The sequence below is a fragment of the Colletes latitarsis genome, chromosome 1, assembly GCF_051014445.1.
Source record: "Colletes latitarsis isolate SP2378_abdomen chromosome 1, iyColLati1, whole genome shotgun sequence".
In the NCBI taxonomy this organism is placed as follows: domain Eukaryota; kingdom Metazoa; phylum Arthropoda; class Insecta; order Hymenoptera; family Colletidae; genus Colletes; species Colletes latitarsis.
The window spans coordinates 42,507,681-42,524,946 of NC_135134.1; positions in this window are offsets into that span (position 1 = coordinate 42,507,681).

The following is a 17,266-nucleotide window of genomic DNA, read 5'->3' on the forward strand; positions in this document are numbered from 1 at the left end:
TACCTCGGATAAAAAAAATCTTTCAGTAGATTTAGAAATTTAAACGATTTAAATCTCTTTTCTGAATAACAACATAAATATTTTAATACCGCAATTTCTAATTATAGTGTGATACGTATATTTCGATATCTCCAAAACCTCCTGCTCCCTAACCGTTTTTCAACGACAATGAATTCAATTGTCTCGACACTGTTCTCGTCTTAAACGAGTTGTAGATTTACTCTACGTGTCCTCCCATTCGCTTCTCCCGTGTCTTCTAGCTGACAGTGATAAACCGAGTATGTCTCTTCTCTCAATACTATTTAGTTAAGTATGTATATACGTACATATGTCTTCCCTTCTACGTTATATAGCCGAAGCAATCTCTTTATATACATATCGAATCGTTTCACATAAAGGGGCAACACGAATGTAAATGGATAACGTGAGACGCCAGCATACATAAGTTATGTCACTAAATATTTTGAGGACTATTATTGACCCTAAGGTGGCGTTGCGTACACTGCCGTTCATAAATATTGGAACACTCGGCTGAAACATTGTTTAATCTTTGGATTATTTTAACTCCAAGGAAAGAAGTCGACCAATAATCTTACTGGGGTTATTATCAAAGTTGAACCTTCTACTTTTACATTCTCAAGTTGAATTTTACTCTAAAATATGTTTCGAATTCAAGAAGATACCGTCAAATGCAATCTATTCTCACGATATCAAAGAAAAGCTTCTTGCGCTCGCCAGCAGAGGGCTACGGTTCAACGTACCTTTCTCACAAGTACTTGACCGACCATTCAATGTTCCCTCTTCTTTCCTCCATATAGCAAACCGCCACACAAAAGTATTCACGTAGTAGAAGGACAGTAGACACGGCTACAATTAAATATTACATTACTTGTTATTTACATCAGAGACAAACGTCGTACACCGCGTGTTTCAGAACGTCTGCCGTAGAAGTTGTGAAATCGTTAGGGAGAGTAAGTCCTAGGAAGTCGTGTTTCCCCGGGTAACGTATTCCCCGTTCTAAGTCAGAGGCTAAAGTATGTCTTTACGCGTCTTGTTTAGCTTACTCTTTCGCGTTCCCAGCGGCAGTTTCCTTCGTTTGCTTTACGGATGCAATAGTCAACTCAGGGTTGCGGTTTGTTCCAATACCTCGCAAATACGCGGGCAAATATATGCTCTTTCTATCCGACGTGCACTGTTGCGAAGATACCATTCGCGCGTGTTTCGATTCGTTGACGCTGCACGGGGCAAAGAGAATACGAACGAGGCTCGAATAATTGAGGTTTTATAGGCGTTTACACGACCGTGGAACTTTTGAATAATCCCCTTTGAAGCGTTTCACGGTACGAAGTGTATCCACGGTACTTATTAAATGGCAACTGCAAGACCGATCATTCTCGGGGGGGGGGGGGGGGATGCTGGTCGAAAAATCATAAATTAGTTTGAAAGTTTGTACCCGATAACCGAAGAAGCATTACTGGCTCGGAATAACGAGAGTGCCGGCACGAAAGTAACAAGAGCTTCTACTTTGAAACGCCAACTGTTTGCTTACAGTTCGATGAAAGTTTCGTGAAAGAAGAAGGTACGTTTGCAAAGTTTCGCTCGGTAATCGATGCTATTAAAATGAATAAACTAATAAAAAACCAATAATTCCGAACTGCGATCGTAAAGTTCCAATCGATGGAAGTTAACACATAAATTAACGTTAATGAAAAGTATTAATGTAGAAACGACCTCGCAATACAGCTTAAACGATTCAAGTTCCTGTAGAAAACAATTTTTGAAAATATTTATAGAAAGTTTAAAATACTATTTTTGGCAAGATTTTATTTTTTCAAAACAATTAAAGAAAATTAATAAGCGAAATGTCTATGTCACAAATCCGCGTCTACTTAGGTCGAGTATTCTCGTGGGAAGTCATCAATGTGTAATTACTTATCGTTGGCGAACGTTCTCATTTCTTGTATCCTACATATATTTTGCTCGTTCATTCATTCGTTTTCGTTTACCTTTTGGTTGTACAAAGTAATGTGTGGCCATCTAATTTGTGGTCGTAACGTGTTGTAATACATGTATATATTTCTGTGTTACAGGTTATATAATGTATATACTTCTTTATCGAAATCCATTTGGAAAATTGCTTCTGTCACGGTAGATACGTGAGACGCTGTCGTGTCGATACGTAATTATGTACTCTTTAATTTAATTCAGCGGGAAAAGATGTTATAGAGTGACTCGAATTAATTATACTCGATTTTAGTTTCACGAAGTTTACAACGTAACGTATCTTAATGAAACTTTATTACATTATTTTATAATGCTACTCTAAACTTTTATCTGGAACTTCTTTTATCGAGTAATAGTGGGTGCAAATTTACGAAAGTTGTAAATAATTACTTTAAAAACTATTTATGAATTCAAAATCCATATCATTATTTCCATAGTCATAAACGATTTTTGTGTTTCGAGGGAGAAAGTATTATTCACCTTTCATTATTTAAACAATAATAATATAAAGCTCTTGTTTTATTTTCATGTATATTCTTATAGATGTGTCTGCCACTACGTGTAATAATAACAATACTGTTTGTTCGTGCAAATTTTTGTGGATATTCATGCATTTCTGAGAAATTGTAATTCTCAGAAAGCTACAGAATGAATTTAATATGCAAAATTACATATAAAAATTGCTGATGCATCCCTCTATAAAGCTTCCATTTCATTAATTCTATTAATAAAAATATGAATTTGTATAAAGATTCGCAGTCTAGTTATTAGTTTTACAATCTTAGTTATTTTGGAATTTGGATAAATTAGGAACCACTGTTCTACAACGAAGTGGGTTGCAACAAACAGGAAAGAATTTTGAACAACTAACAATGTATTTTGATTTAGCAATTTGCTATTGTGATTTCAATCATTTAACGTCTGATACAACCTGATGGTGGAATGCATTCTGCCTCGATATTTTCGAAACCGTGGATCGTGGCATATTGTAGTACCTGTCTGCGTTGCGAGTACTCAGATGTGAACCCATTGTTATCGTTCCTATAACTGTAGATCTTCAGATGGAACGATACGTTACGGCGTCGCTGTAAATATCTTTGTTACCAACGAATCACAGAATTCCAAACTAAACCATGATTTGAATACCGTCAATTTGGGTATCTTTCACGATGTAATCGTACTGTTGTACAACATCGCCAACATTCTCCCAACATCGATATCGTATTCATAATCTCGTCATATGCATAGTATATATCGATGCAATTTATTTTCTTACAAAGATAGTATATTTATAAAAACAGTAATAAATATCCGTTTAAAGATTCTTTTGCTATACAACAGAAAAGAACGTTACAAAATTACATTGAACCGCATTTTATATTTGTAAAAAAATATTTGGAAAACAAATTGGCAATCAATTTAAACTTCAAAAGTAATTCTTGATGCCCACGATCAATTACTTCTTTCAGCCCTTTCAGAATACTTAATATTAGTTTGTTAATAATACTATTATCTATCTCTGACCAAATTTAAACAACGCATCTTTAAATTATTATCTGGTATATTTCTGTCGAGGTAGTCCTATAAATGTTCGATGGGCTGAGCTTTGAATTTTCGATACAAAAATACGACAAAATACCGTCAAAAACTAATAACAGAAGGAAACTATAATAACACAGGGAAATTATATTTATTTCACCGTGAATATAATAAAGCTCGAGAAACAGCCAGTGTTGTATTTGTCGATATTCACGAACTCTCAAAACTCAGGACTCGTAAAGCCTCAGGAAACCTTAGAACTCGCTAGAACTTTGTGCCCCGCGAAACCCCTCAGATCGTCTTTATCGAGTATCACGAGTCTAACAATAAGCTTTCACAACCTCGTAGTTTTCATGTTAGCTTTTGTTCAGTATGAAATTGTCTCGATCGAGACCTTCAAACCCTGGATCGTTTCTTTCGAAATCGTTTCCAGGGATGTGTACCAGGAGATTAAAATTATCTTTGTAAGGTTCCGTAAGTGTCAGGTCTCAGGTCATCTGTACATAATGTTACAAAACTGACGTCTATTACATGGAGTATCACTGGATTAGGACTGTCCAACTAAATCTGACTCTTCATCTAATCAAACGGATCGTGCAAGTTGAGAAATGTTTGCATCGAGTCCCACAATGTCTGAATTGTTTGTACTAAGTTTTACATTTTCCAGTAATTATAAAAAATATTACACGTGTCTCGTGTATGACTCAAATATACATTTCGTAATTTAAATATTAATAAAATTGGAAATTAGAATTTCTGATAAAAGTTTACTTGCTTGAACAACGAATAAAAAGAAAAATTGAGAACTTATGGAACTCGTAGAACGAAATAAATAAAAATTCAATCGTTCGATCAAACGAGCACCACGAACAAATTGCGGTAAGTTGATATTATCGGTTATCTATTATTCGAATCAAATTTTGATCGCATTTGGCGTCCGGCCACCAAATATTTGAAAAGACATTTATCAGGTCTGCAGAATTCACGGCAAATTGCGCCTCGAGAGCATCATTTAGAATACGATCAATCCTACTCCACAGAGTGATAGTTTCTCGCTTAAACTTTCCATACGTAGCGTAGCTGAAAAACTGATTTAGTCTTTCAAGATTAATTTTTTTCTACTTAATGAATTTCTGAAGTTATTATTTCGGACTTTGATTTCGAACGAAACTCTCTAGAAACTCTATCGATGCAAACTTTAGGGAGTCCGACTATTTTGGAGAAAACAAAATCAATTTTCTCTGTATTTTCTTCTTAACAACATTAAGTTGCGAATATTACAATGGAATTCGACGCTAGAACTATCAATAATCATAGTGTAGTTATGTGTACCAAAGAAACTAAAAGGATAGATACGCGAAGAAATATATAATGCAATGGTAATACACTTTATTGAAATGATAATCAAGCCCATTGACATAATATTTCGAGAATATTTATAAATGTTTTCTCTGACTTAAAAAGGGAACAAAGTCTCAAATATCAGTGAATTTTTAGCTTACCAAACTACGCAAATCTGCTTGAACTTCACGTAGCTAGAAAACTGATTTCTTCAAGATAAACTTTTTTTTCTATTTAACGGATTCTTGTTTCGTGGACTACGATACGCGGAAACTTTTCGTTTAAATTCCAATGTTTATTTCGACGTAGCTACGATTTGCCAGCGTTGTCTAAACCGATGTACTCGTGTTGCGTACGAGAAAATGACTTAAGGCAGTCAGTTTCCTGTAGGTTCCTGGAAGATTTCCAATAGTCAGCTGTGCAAACCGGTTTCCACAACCTTGTTCTCTATATGTTATCTGCTTTATTGAATCACTAGCCACTGTTACTCCGACTTCTATCCCTGTGGGGCAATCTGCCATCCTTGCGTGGCTTTACTCTTATTTTTTTCCCCCCCCCTCTTCCTGCCGCAAACTTACCCCCGTTGAGTTGCGCATAAGGTGTACCTCGCTAACTCTCGATTTTACGACGTCAGTTCCGCGACCCTTATTTCAACCGCTAAATCCATTTCGATTTTCCTTTTGGCCATTCGAGTTTCCTGCATCGGTCGTCGAACACGTGGCCTGTCCGCATGGACCGAACCAATAAAATGTCTGCGTTCTGATCGAACTCGCGCTACACGGTACGTATCGATACGATGACTCGATTATAAATTAGTCTGCATATTCAAAGGAACATAAATTGCTATTCAAACCCCAATTATCCGGCTTTGTTTACTTCGTGCGCGGAATATCTGTGATTATGCCTTCTACGGTGTTCCACTCGTAGGAAAATCTCTGTAAACGTGTACAATGGACGAAGTTTCTATAATATTACTGTTTTTAATTAAAAAAGTATTTTTTTTTGGGTGGCGTGAGTAAACGAAGAGTAGGAAACGTAAAATCAATATTTCCGACGAAATGAACTTGCTTGTATTATAACGGAATTTCTATAAAAATATTACCGTTTTGAATTTAAAAATCTAAGTATTTTGTGGCGTGAGTAAATGACGATTAGAAAACGATTACCAAATAATAGAAAGCCAGAAGTCAATATTTCAAATGAAAAGAACTTACTTTTATTACAACGAAATTAAAACAGGTTTTATTAAATTGTTACACGAAGTGTAAAAAGTATAATATTAATAACTTATGTCTACTTTAATTCTTCGGTTCGTGCTAAATCGAGGAACTATTTTCCGATTAAAAAGTACTAGGCAAGGAGTGGCTCACAGTTCAGAAGGTTGAAACACTCTTTTTCGCGTCAACTTTAAACTTATCCTATATTTTCCGCTCGCTAACGTCCGTTTAAGTTTCTTGCTATATTTCTTATTCCCAAACGCAACTTTCTCTTCGTATTCTCTTCCGTCGAACGCGAGAATGAAGAACACCCCTATATTTAACGTCGCCTCGTAATTGAACTCGGTACGATAATATCGGAGACACATCGATCACCCGATTGTTTTGTATTTTTTTCGCAGTCCACCAAAGCAACGGAAGCTTTTCGGTATCAATAAAGATGCTAAACGTCGATAGGGGAAGAATCACGCCAGCAGACACCATGAGGAAAGAGATTCCGAACGAGCCACCGAATTGAATCTCGCTATAATCTTACGATCATGGCACACGTACACGTGGATAGAAAAAGAGAGGATCGCTTATATAAGGTAGGGGTTTTTGCAGTTTCGGTTTCATTGGCTCTCTGATTTACGCGTTATCGACTGAAAAAGAGAGGAATCGAGAGACCAATGTAGCGAGAGAAAGGGAGCTTAGAAAGGGTCCATGGCGAATCTACAAAACTATATAGTAGAAAGTGGATTTTATGGGGTACCACCTTATCGGATCACCCTTTCCTCCTAACTATTTGCTAATTAGCTTGATCAGGTCCATACATAAATGGTTCGGGATATTCCCGTAGCCAAGTAGCAAAGTTACTAGTTGCAACGTACCCAGGAATTAAGCATTTAATTCTTAATGGAGCTGTTTAAGACCGAGGCACGTTGTTTGCAGGTATCGTAACTTCTATTAACATATTCATTTGCAAAGGACACGAACGTTTCCGTTATTGTTGCGTTAATTCAATTACGCATTCTAATACAAATTGCTCTGCAAAATTTCTAAATAGTAACTGCTGGAAAGTGTAATCTTCGAAAACAAATTTTTTATGTTTAGCTTGAATTAATTGTTCGAAATAAAAATGTTATGACCGCGATAACCTGAACGTTTTCTTCAAAGACTCGAGAGCGACCCTTAAATCGCGGTGACAAACATTTTACATAGTTAAACATTAATCGTAACAGTATTATATGAAGATCTCATCGCAACAAGTGTTTTTTTTCGCAGACTATTGGGAAACACATTTGTCGAGATGAATCGAAGCTTTCACATATGCGAGGCGATTATCAATATGATTAGCATTTAAGTTTAGAACGAGAGTATCATAAATAGGAAACCGAAATTCGTTATCTGACAGATCAGATAACTCGAGCAGTAATTATATTAATTGCAGTATTGGTGTTTATATCATATGCGCTGGCCGATCGATTACTACCCAATTTGCTTCTCCTATCATCCCTCGCTATAATTTACTTAATATATGTCAATACGACAATTTTCTAGTTAATATCTCTACTGTCCATTTCCTTTGATTCGTCATAGGAACTAAAGTCGTTTAAAGTCAAAGTGTACGACATGAGTTTACCAAAATGTTAACTAACAATTCAAAATTTTCGTTTTATGGATAAATTAAATTAATGGTAAGATTCTATCAACAATTTTTTTTTTAAATTTCTTTTATTAATACGATTCCAATCTTTAATATTGTCCATCTTCTTCACTTTTAAATAAGTTTATCTTAAAAATTTGCTTCCACGTACAATTTTACTTATTACATATTTTTTTTAATTTCATACGACAATTATCAAATTTATATTCAAGTAGTAATTTGAAAATGACTAAGTGAAAGAAAGCGAGATAATAAAGTTGTAAATAAATTCCTCCAATAAAATATTGTAATATATGTATACGTATCTCATTTAATATTTGAAATTTCATTAAGAACTTGCATTTGTAATTTATTACCAGAAATTGCGTAATATTTGCAGTGTATTACATACGTAAATGTCGTCCGAATTATGTCGGGTTTAACGTTCCTTTAATAAAAGAAAATGTCACCAGTCAGTTAAGAAAATTTGTATTAGAAGAAAAACAGAAACTAAAGAAGTTTTAGACATTTAACGCGATAATACTGTGTCATGAGAGTATTCAACCAAGGAGAAGAAAGTTGAAATAAGGGTAAAAATGGCGATGTAAAGGGTAAAACTTGCTGTGACCGTTTGTTTACAGTATACGGTATAGTCCATCTGCCTGTTCGGATTTATTAGACCCTATAGAGGCTGCAACATGCACGGCCGCGTGTCGATTTTCCAGGTCGCGCTTATCAGGTCCTAAAAGTCCTAGATCACGTAGGCATAGGCGATAGCTCAAAACGAATTGCCGGGACAGTTGCATGTGCGTGATTTTTGGCTGAATGGCCGTTAGAACGTTTGGGAATTGCCCGCCAACATACCTGATCATGAATCAAGCGATGTAGGGTAAGCCTACCGCCGATCGAACAGCCTGATACTCCCGAGGTACACAACGCAATATGCCTCTGTTCTGCTACACATACTAATCCCTCGAAACGGACCTATTCACTCTATCTGGCACGGATGTTTCTTGTCTGCCATATCATTCTCTCGTGACTCTCTCTATCTCTCTTTCATTCCCCGTTTCAGCGACGCCGAGCCCTAAACTCGTTTAAATGCAATCAGAATTACGACGAGAACTGCTTTACGTCTTGATTCCATCCCTAACTTCGGTTCTTTTGTCTAACTGCACCTCTATTTCCTCCCAACGAACGAATGACAGAAATACTTCCATTCGTGACTCGTAAAAAGCGTGATCAGTAATAAATTTTCGAGTAATTGAGACATAAAGACAATTGGCATTCGTGCATCCCAGAACGAAATATTTCAGTATTGAGAATTCTCTGTTGTAAAAGTTTTTTCAAACTCTTCTTAACTCGCTGTAATTCCGATAGTTTTCAAATCACACATTTTCTACATTTTCAATGTTTGATTCAACACATTTACTGCTATATCGCCCGTGACAAATTGTTAGTTCTTGTTAGATCGTTAGGTATATAATGATTTCTAAATGTTTAAAAACAAAACGTTGACCATGTAGAAAATTTTATAGTTTTTAGCTTGACGGACATCGTGTTAAGCTTATTACCAATATGTGTTAATTGTGGTTTCGAAGCAATGGTCAATAAATAATTTGTTCGCAACAATTATTAGTTACAATTCCTCGCACCAAAATTGAAAATTACATGAATACGACAACATTCAAATTTATAAGCCACGTTATCATGCGTTCAATTCTATATAATTTTTATTTCTTAAAATTATTATGCAATTTAATGTAATGGCTAAAGGATAAATCACCTGTTCATTTTTCCAGCTTATTAAAATTTGTACTGTCCGCTAACGTGTTGAAATCTATCTTTTCATTTGCATTCTATCATCCTTGGTTAATGGTCCTATCGTATAAATCTTCTCAAAAGCCAAATATAATTTGGCTCGTAGAGGGTTAAGCAACGAAACAGATCAAGTTACCAGATACTAGACGTCGCTATTGAAAAACAATTGTCACTTACGATTGGTTCGGTTCAATGGGCGAATCGGAGTATGCGCTATGTGCGTGTGAGCATCTAGCGTTTCAGCAGGTGGCCCAATCGAACCGATTATCCTCACCTAAGTCTCGCCGTAAGGCACGCTTCGCGTCGGAGAGAATTGCGGATATGACGAGACAGTGACAGGGTTGTTAGAGAGTTAAGCAGAATACGTGGATCGATAAGGAATATCGAATGTGAGAGTTCAGAGTAGTGTACTCTGCTATACATAAACAGTCGATTACAAAAATATTCGGACATCGATGAAAATTAATTGTAATACTCAGGTGTTTACAAAATATATACCATGGACGAAATAAAAAGGTTGTTCTACGTTACAATATAGTTTATAAACAATAAAAACACAAAAGCTTTTCATTTACGATCATTCGATTTATTAAATAATAAAGCAAAAACAAAAAGCTACGCATTTCTGTGTCACAAAAATATTTGGAAGGTACAACCAAACAATTTAAAATATATATTTTTATTATTCGTTTGTTGAAATCGGAAAATTACTTACGCAGGTATACCAAGAATGAATTGTATTCCCTTTTATGTTTTGTTATTTAAACAATTGTGCATAATGAAGCATACATTTGTTATCTATAAACTATACCCTACAAAACCCAAAATATGTTTCTTTACTTATTGCATGTGTATTTCAAATACGAAGTCTAGAAGTAATATTTTTGTGATCGACTATAGTTGTATAATCTTAACATTTGAAGGATTTAGAAAGTGCAATTTGTAAAAAGTAGATTCTCCAGAGAAACTGAACTCCGCCTTAAATTGAGCCTTTCATTGGTATGGTTTTGAGATTAGATCACTTCAGTTGCACCTTGCATATTTATTCATGAAAGTTAAAAGAGAGATATTGACTTTGTTGCTCGAAATTGATTTCAGAAGGAAGAAAAGAATTCGTGTCCCGATGGCCGAAGATCAAATGCTAAAATTAAAACTCATCAATGCGTGAATCGGCCGAGCAAATTCGATCGATAGAGATTTAATTAAAACGCAGTCATTCGGTGTTTACCGTACTCGACTAGCACGGGACGTTTCAATACGAGCTCGGATATATGTATCATTATAGCCGGGCCTGGTCGAACGTAACGAGATACAGTCCGATATGTTCCATCTATTATATGTAGAGAAAGAAATATTGTATAGCTCTATGGGGTACGCGAAACTCCGGTTCCAATAACTCTGCTGGGAATTTCACGAATTAGTACGCTTAGAACACGGGAAACGTCACTTTTCGCTTCTTAGTTGCGGTCTTTTCAAATAATATCTTATCTGAACGAACGTGACAATGTTTGTTATCTTTCAGACACATTGAAAAATAGATTAGACAGTGGTCACACCATGTTTCATAAAAGCAAACTTGTGAATAACAAAATGTGGTCGTACATGGTAAATTGTTCGTGTTTCAAGGCAAATAATTTCTATAAGATAACGTTACTTGTGATAATTTCATTCACGGTTCAGAGATATTTTCTCTCTTTATACATTTGATCTGTTAAATTATTCTGAAGTTGTCAGAATTCTAAATCGAACTCAGAACGCCAGAAAGCGTTTCGTTTTTAAATAATTCATAAAAAATTGAATTATAAGAAAGTAGGTGAAAAATTAAAAAATAATAAAAAGTAAATATTCGTTTAAAAAAAAAAGAAGGGTAATGGAAATGTGGTGCTCAATATGGGAACGAAATCACCCAATTATAATTTATTATAATTGAGTCATCGATGACACAGAACCATTTTACACAGATGCCATAATACGATTCGGGGATGTAAAATCACCCCTCTAAAGTATGCGGATTTTTTTCTCGTGGAATATTTCCAGAATACTGAGAGATATCGGGAAAAAAGTTTCATCAAAAGTTGCATTTCCCTTTTATATCTTCAAAACAGCGCACAAATGATTATCGAAGAAAACAAGTAAAAAAAAAAAACAACAACAGCTTGAAAAGCATGGACTCCTCGATAATTATTTTCTCGAAGTTATATGGGCACTGCAAAAATGCAACTTTTGATGAAACTTTTCTCCGATATCCTTCGCCGTTGTGGAGATATAAATCTGCGTTTCTTTCGACTGATAATTTCACTCGCTCCAATTATATTACGGCAAACTGATTTCGCACAAACGAGAAACATACAAATTTGACGTTTCTGATTTAGTTGATTTACTTCGCGACTTATGATATTTTCAGCCGTACGTCGAAGATAACGATGTTTGCTTCGAGTCAGCAGTTGTAGGACGAGGTGGGGATAAATTCGGTGACGCTTCGAGAGGGAAGATTCGCTTCGAAATAAATGACTGTATCCGGAGTTGAAGTGAAATGTTTATCCCGGTAACGCTATCAAATGGTAACTCCAGCTGTGGATTTATTGCGATAGTGATGGTATGCGAAAGTATAAACCGTCAGGATAAAGAGAGATTAGTGTGGTGGCGCGTAGCCGCTTTAGGTTGTAGCCGCGGTTCGTAGTGGTGGAAGGCCAATCCTGAGTACGAGACCGAACTTGGCTAGGGTTCGCCTTAGGAGATAAGTGGTCCTTGTCGGGTTCCTATACTGGAACAGTACAAAGTTGTGCGGCCGGGTCATCCCCGTTGTTTCGCGCAAACTCAAACCATCGTCCCACTAAATCGCTTGCATACTCGTCGCCTTACTTATGTCAACTCTTCTTCTCTACATCTCTTTCATCGTCTTTTATTTCCGCGTCCTTACCTTTGCACATTCCGCAGGTACATCGACCATGCACCTGAAACTTCGTAAAGTTTGCGCACGGATTGTTCCGGCGATTAAAAATTGAACCGTGCGGAACGTTGCAAAGATCTAATTAAAATCATCCATATATGGAACTAGAAAAATTAATTCTCAAGTTGAGATGTTGAGGAAAATTTTGGATAAGGTTCACGAAATAACGATTTAAATAAAATTAACGTGTTTTTAAATTATAGACAAGTACAAGGTGCTCGGCCACCCCTAGGAAAAATTTTAATGGGAGATTCTAGAAACCAAAATAAGACAAAAATCAAGAATATCAATTTCTTGATTGAGGCTTCATTAAAAAGTTATTAAAAAATTTCAAATTATTCTGGAAAAATTATTTTTGTTTGCGGGGGTCAATTACAATCATTTTTTGTGAATAGACATACCCCCGAATTCCTACGCAGTTTCGAGAAAAAAATTCCTTACCGAAAATCTAATGTCTGACTATATATTGATATATTTCCCTGAAATTTCATGCGAATCTTTAAAATGTCATAACTCCTTAACGGATTGGACGATTTTAATGTTTCAAAATGCAAACAACGTGTATTTTGGTGAAGAATATGTAGGAATTCTAAAAATATTCGAAAAGTTGATCCTTAACCCCGAAAAATGAGAAAAACCCCATAAAAGTGGTCTAATCTTCAAACGGCCATAACTTCTACAATAGTGAATATATTTCAATGAAATTTTTGTGGGTAGTAGAGTTCATGGGTGCCTACAAGAAAATACTGAACAATTTTTTCGTAGCGCATCAAATAAATCTATTAAATCCATAAACAAATTTTTAAGAAAAATCGACAGGGTGCCTAAATTTTTCGGCGAAAAAAAAAATTTCAAATCATTCTGGAAAAATTATTTTCGATTATGGGGGTCAATTACAATCGGTTTTGGTGAGTAAACATACCCCCGAAATCCTACGCAGTTTCGAGAAAAAAATTCTTTACCGAAAATATACTGTATGGCCAGAAATGTTTGCTGCGTTATTTTTAACAAGTTCTTTGAGCGTTTTCGGTTTCATTTACGATAAGCTCTTTTACTTCCCTTATTTCCCTCGTGCAACCGTACACCTTCGTTCGCCAGAAAAGCCGCCGCTATTTCCTATGTTTCGTTGGTTTGCTTGTTCCCAGTGGTTTACTGTTATTTTCTCTCACTCAGAGCTGTCTTGATCTTTCCTGCTCTCTAAGTCTGTTGCGGCTATCTTCCATCCATCCATTCCTCTTCTCTCTTCCGTTGTCATTATACTTCCTGGTCTAAATGGACGGACACATTACGCTGGCTTACCTATCATCGTTTCTACCTGCGATACCCACGTTCCTGATACCGCTCGAAAACTGGCTCGTTTCCGTTCGTACGTCCATCCATGCCGTTTCGCAATTACCCAGCCGCTAATCCGCTGTCTCGTCGACCATAAACGACCGTTTAACTCGGATCGAATGCGCCATTGCCGCTAAGTGACTTTTCGGTGTGCTGGCTGCTCTTCCTGTCACGTTGCGGCCATGTTAACAATAATTGTTGCCCGTACGAAATATTGAAAATGAAACTGAAAAATTTGATGCTCGACGCGACGTTACCACTACTGGCTTTACTAAACGAGCATCTATAAGCGTATGTGTACAAACGAAATCGAATCAGAATGCTTGCTTCTAAACGTATCCGTCGAATCGATTTTAATTTTTTATAAGAATAAAAAATGAAAATTCTAGTCAGTGACGTATGACAAAAAACATGTTGAGTACTTTGCAGTGAAGTTTCTTGGACCTCCAGTAATCGTATAACAATCGTATTTTTGAAACTTACTCTTTCAAGCATTCAAACAAATAGAATTTGACGAAACCTTGTTGAATCCATCTCACTTGATGTTTGTGTAAAGTTTGAACCGCCTTGGCATTCAACTCAAAGATGCATAAATGCTGATAACGACAGAGTTCAGATTTAGGCCCCTTAATTTCTTATCAAGATAGGAAATAATAAAATAAATCAATTTTATTATATAATTTGCAGTCGTAAGTAAAATGAATTGGTAACCCACATTTATAGAACTTTTTCCCCCTAGAATGGATAGGAATACTCCTATTTACTCCAGTGTACCTCTAATCTATGATACAATATTCATTTTTTATTTAAAAGACTTTATCATAATCTCTAAACATTTTAGAACAGTATATCAATTTTTCGATGCTTCATCTCTAATAATGTTGACCATATATTCTACCATTTTCTTCTCAAATAACAATGATATTTCTGCGCTTGATACTGAAATTACGTCAAACGCAACATCAGTGTATTTTAAAAGTTCAAATCATTTGTGACTCTACTTTTGTAGTGAATCTCACACGAATGCCTTCCCAAGCGAATTATCGGAGCAAAGAGATACGCTGATTACCAAGCAGTGCGTATAATGAATAGCTCAAACAGCTTTTTCCGATTGTACATCAGAGAGTAATAAAGTTATTTAATTTGCACACAAGGTAAACAATTTGACCCTATTCGGTAATTCCTTAAAAAGTGTCAATTCGTAACAGTATCAGAGTTATTGAATTTGTGAGAGTCTTCCGGTATTTTTTAAACCTCGATTTCAAACAATTTTAGAGAATCAGATATAAATCTATGTCAATATAATCAATAATGTTTTCGAGAGTGGTTTTGAATGTCAGATATTATTTCGTTCAGCTTGTTATTAACTCAATATTTCCGGAATACTCGAGTGCACGGTATAGTGTGACGGGTACTTCAAACACATGCCTTCAATTGTTAAGACAACTGCAGTTGGATCTCTGTGAAAGATTCCACCTTCTTTGAATTTAAAAATTCTATATCTTCTAAGAGTAGTATATTCCAACATTGCAAAGTTACAGTTAATAATTCTATCATGATGCTTTATCAATAAAAGTATACAAGCTTTAGATTGATATAAACTTTCTTTTAATAACAATGCAATACAAAAAAAAAATTAGAAATTTAAGTAATCTATAAAGAAACTGACAGTAGAAGAATGACTGAATATAATGTGCATTATAATTGACAACGTTTATTATATTGCAATGAGATTGAATTATAAATAATTTTTAAACGATCCGGTATGTTATAAATCAACTGTTTGGTATATTTTACTTCTAAGGTACTTTATATTCGTGTCGTATTGAATTGCCACTCTTAAAAATATTCATAAGAAGCACATATTTTTCGTCAAAGGAAATGTAACCCGTCTAAAATTTGCAAACGACGTTTTATGAATACTTTTATAGTTTATTGTACTTTGTAATATTGGACGAATGACAGTACCTTTACCAACTTATTCATGTATTATGGAAGGAACGTCGCGTGGACTTCTTTGTACTTCGGTTGTTAAAACCGAGTTTTCGGAACGACTTATTTGACTATTCGTGTCACTTCCGTGCAAAGACTCCGTTTCCGATCGAAGACGCAACGAACCCATCGTGAAGTAGTCGATCGACTATGTCGCTTGCTGCATAAATTTTGAACTTTCTTAAAGGAAACACAGTACTTCCAGTGTTTATAAAATTTGTACCATCGGACTTGTAATAATTAAATTTATAATTGCAAGTCTAAGCTTTAATAAACAACTTCAAGGCAAACGGTCAATATTTTTCAGCTGTGGTGCTAAAATTTTCTAATGAAACATCCTGTACATAAATAATGATAGTTAAGCTTAACTATTTCGCATTACGTTTTCAATGAAATACGATTAACTTTTTCGATACGAGACAATCGGATCGTTTAGCGATCCCTGTGGCCAAGGTGTCAGTTGATCAATGCATTCGTTATGACCTTTGACGTTAATCGACCAATGTATAAATAGTTTATAATCGTCCAATATAATAGACACTCGTAACGAAATATGTAGGTGTCCATAAAATAAATACTACCATATCTTTTCTCAAAGACATCAAGTTTTAACGCGTAATAGCTGTTTATAATACGTAAAAAAATGTCACATTTCTTTATTTTGGAGAATAAAGTTAATATTTATATTATCTTCCATTCCTTAATACAAAACAAGCACGAACTTCGAGCATCGGGCGCAAGAAGTCAAGTTCCCAAAATGAAAGTCCACTTCATTTCCGGTGTCACGAAACGGCCTCAAGTAGCTGACCGTGCGTCTGACGCGGAGAAAATATATCGCTGCCTTTGATATACGGTATGAGAGAGCAACGCCTTCACCGATACTCTGGATAATAACGATAATCTCATTTAGGTAATTTCTTTTCTACTAACTAGTGATAACTGTACGCGCGGAGGATGTACGATTTTAATCTATTGATGCGAATTATTCGCAAATATACCCACGAAATTACTCAGATTGGAATCGATTGGTTCTGTAGAAATTATTTCTATAGATAGATGAGTAGAATATTTCAAGAAACATTACATTTTCGACCTAGAAAAAGAGCTCGATTTGAGTTGGTATGACCAATGTACTATTTTCGTTTCAACCGAATTATTTTTTATTAATAACCTGCATATATCATGTGCAGTTCTTTACTTCGGTTAAAAATAATTTTATTTTACATGTTAATACATGAGTAATTCTTCTGCGTTTCTTTAATTGTGTTTTCTAATCAGCAGAAGCCATTGTCATGCAATTATTAAACTGAACGTATATTCGAACGTAAAAGACCGGGAATACAAAAACACAAAAATATAAAATAATATAATTTCTTTTTCCTTTTTTTTCATAATATTAATAATCATACTACCCTTCGCTTTAAATGTGGCAAACACTCGTTTTCGCAT